Source organism: Aotus nancymaae, unplaced genomic scaffold (genome assembly GCF_030222135.1).
Source record: "Aotus nancymaae isolate 86718 unplaced genomic scaffold, 86718_ANA_hifiasm-v0.15.2.pri h1tg000006l, whole genome shotgun sequence".
NCBI lineage: Eukaryota > Metazoa > Chordata > Mammalia > Primates > Aotidae > Aotus > Aotus nancymaae.
In genome coordinates this window covers 94,844,481-94,848,093 of record NW_026988417.1, presented here as the reverse complement: position 1 = coordinate 94,848,093, position 3,613 = coordinate 94,844,481, and the positions used below count along the sequence as shown (strand labels likewise).

Sequence of the window (3,613 nt, the reverse complement as noted above, 5' to 3'; positions counted from 1 at the left end):
CCTGATCCAACACCTCTTTACTATGGGAACAATAGATCATACCATTTCTTTCCTTCAAAACTTTCTCCATTCTCTTCTCTTTCTGCCTTCTTATCTAGTTAATTTTTACACGTTCTTGAAAATGTGGATGAGCATCTTTTATTCAAAGAGGCCCTCCTTTATTTCCTGGTCTAATTTAGAAACTTCTCCTAGCTGCTTCCATGTCACCATCAGCTACCCTATCACTGAAATGATAATGTATTTTGATGTTTCTTGTACTAATCTGTATCTCCATCTATCTATCCATCCATCCATCCATCCATCTTCCGAGTTGAGACTGAGTTATTTGACGTTGTATTTCTAATACCTAATCCAGGGCTTGATGCAGGATAGGCTCTCAGTGTTCACAGAAAGAACAGCTGCCCATTCTGAGTTTTTATTTGGATGCTCTATTTTCAAGGGCAGTTCTTTTTTGCTTTACACTCTTTTAATGAGTGTGTGAAGAGAGATTATTACGTGAGTGTGAGGGAGGAGGGAAAGAAATATAGAAGTTTATAAGCCATCACAAAGAATTATTCCAAATTACCCTTTTGGGTTTCTCATAGCTGTTTTTAGGATAAGCCTAGAATTAAACCAAAGTATATAAGTAGGAAGGGATGGGAAGTCTGCTCATTTGGAAGTCTAATCTAATGTAGTGTAAGTTTCCACAGGGAAATTGTTGCAGAGGACAGGGGTCATAAAAGTACTTTAATAGGTAATTGTTTGTGTTTGTGGTCCATTCTTCTGCCAAATTACACAATATGGCAATAAGACAAAGTATATCATTTAAAATTGCCCTCTTAAGGGCAGGTGTGGGGGCTCAGCCTGTAATCTCAGCACATTGGGAGGTGGGCAGATTGCTTGAGGTCAGGAGTTTGAGACCAGCCTGGTCAGCATGGGGAAACCCCGTCTCCACCAAAAAATAAATTTAAAAAGTGGTTGGATGTGGTGATAGGTGCCTGTGATTCCAACTACTTGGGAGGCTGAGGCAGGAGGATCCCTTGAACCTGGGAGGCGGAGGTTTCAGTAAGCCGAGATGGTGCCACTGCATGCCAGCCTGGGCAACAGAGTGAGACTCTGTCTCAAAAAAATTTTTTTAATGAAGTAAAATAAAATTACCCTCTTAAAGCATATCACAGTAAAAATCACATACAATTTGCACTACAAATAGTTGAGCTGTCATCAATTTTCCACGTATGACTTTTTTCTCTGCATTTATACACAAGGCTTTTTCTTTACCAGGTATCACTGATTCCTTAGCTTCCTGTGGTGTTTGTCTCTCAGTTCTTCAATAATAAAGCACCTCACGTGGAGACCTGTAATTTCCTCAATTGAATTCCAAGTCTTCAGATACGGTATTGGAGCTTCTCAACTATTCGATGTATCCTGATCATGGTACCCTAATAGTTTTTAGGCAGTGCAATATAATGTTAGAGATAGAAAGGTCCTAGATATCATGTAATGTAGAGATTCTCTGGCAAAAAGTGGTGGGCTTGAAGATGGGATGCTTAGTATCAAAAGCATATCAGGGCCAGGTGTGGTGGCTCACACCTGTAATCTTAGCGCTTTGGGAGGCGCAGGCAGGGGATTGCTTGAGGTCTGAAATTTGAAACAAGCCTGGCCAACATGGCATAACCCTGGCTCTACTAAACACACAAAAAATTAGCCAGGCGTGGTGGCAGGTGCCTGTAAGGGTTGCTTGAGCCTGGGAGGTGGAGGCTGCAGTGAGCTGAGATCATGCCACTGCACCTCACCCTGGGTGACAGAGCGAGATCCTGTCACACACACAAAAGGCATATCAGAAGGGGTCCTGATGTGGAGCAAGAAGGTCTCTGCCAGTGGAGTCATTCAGGACGTCAAGCCACATATTCCATTAATAAGGATCCCTGCCTCAGCCCAGTGTGTCAGAAGCTTCACGATCTTTAGGGCTACCATCTCACTCTTCTGCAATTGCACAGCATTCTAAGGGATGTGAGTCACCAGATTTTCTGATACATCAGGGGCTAGCAGAACTGCAGAGTAATAAAAACATTACCCCAGAAATACAGAAGAAAACTCCTGTCTCAGGAAGAAATTGAATGTACCGAACGTGGAGGCCCAGAATCATCACTAGGACTGCTGTGTGTCATCAGACACAATAATTTTTTTTACAATAAAGGACTTCCAAAATGACAAATGTGAAACTGTATGTCAAACAACTTTAATAAATGTTCTGTTAAAAAAAATATCGAAAAGAAAAAAGTATATCAGAAACTTTTCCAAAACAATTATCTCTGGCTCCTTGGATTCCTCCCTCCTGAAGCCTGACATTCTTGTAAGTTTGGTGGCTGGCATGAGTGTTCTACACACACACATGCAAACTGAACCGCTTCCAGTTGATCATAACATCCTCTACCTTTGCCTTTCTGTTTGCGTTCAGAACTATGGATTCGGTGTAACTTTTGTTTTCAAGGAAACTATAGCTGAAAAAATTCAAGCTTCAGTGACTTGTCCTGGGTGATCGGGCTAGTTAATGGCAAAGCCCACCCTAGAACCTCTATCTCTCCTGCTGTTGGCAAAGAACTTCTGCTAGACACACTGCTTTCCTGGTGGACTTTTAGAAACTGCCTCTTCAGCTCTAAAGAATCCACAGAAATCTTTAGCCCGACTCTTCAGACCGAGCGGCTCTAAGGATGACCATAGCGTCATTCTGCTGGGGACATTTCCCTGCACCGCCTCTCTTGTTTTACTTCCAAAAGGCTTCCAGGACCAACCGGCTGTTGGAAGTTCCAGAGAACTATTTCTCCAAAGTAGGACCTTATCGCATAGGTGTGAGAGCAAGGGGTAGACAAGGAGCCAGAGTAACGATTATTTTTCACTATACCTTTACATCTAGGGAGGCCTTAAAAGAAGGCGCAAATTCATCTTCAAAGGAATACACAACTTGCCCAAGTGGAGAACCAGCTGAGTGGTCCTCTCTGCCAACAAAGCAAAGTCTAGGCCTGCAAATCACTGCCGCCAGGTGATAGAGAATGTAAACTAATTCCAAGACCCGACATAGCCAAGCCAGGTTGCTGCATTGCTCTGGAAGGCACAGATGCTCTTTCTTGCTGTACACTTTGAGCACAATTTGGCCATATGGTAGTCTCCTTTCCAAAATAAGCACCTTGAGCTTGCATTTCTTTCTGGCAGGAAGCAGGCCTAGAACTTCCCAAGTGAATCAGCTACACCTGCTTTTCAAATATCGTCACAGGTAATTGTAAAAATACTCTCTCATGAAGCCTCTGGCTACAAGAGGAAAATAGAACCAAACCAAACACCTCACCCAAATATTTCAGACCCCCACACTGGAAGCAGTAAATAGGATTTGGGATGATAGCCTGCTCAGCCTTCCTCTCTGCATGGACATGTGCTGCAGAAACCACACCCTTGTAAAAGGGAAAAGCAGGAGGGAAGTGGACCCGGGAAAGCTAAGCAGTCAGAGGACATCCAGCCTGGGATAAAAGGCATTTTGGGACTGGCTCAGCGAAGTGCTGAAACACAAGAGCCCTGGAGAATAAATAGCCTGAGCTGTCTGGGCCGGAAGGTGGCAGCTGTATTTTATGCCCTAACTAGG

General features: G+C 43.4%; 1 pseudogene; it reads left to right on the top strand.

The window, feature by feature from the left end:
- The first annotated feature begins 1,831 nt into the window (after positions 1-1,831).
- LOC135269529 (alpha-ketoglutarate dehydrogenase component 4-like) lies at positions 1,832-2,688 on the top strand (annotated as a pseudogene).
- Positions 2,689-3,613: the final 925 nt, after the last annotated feature.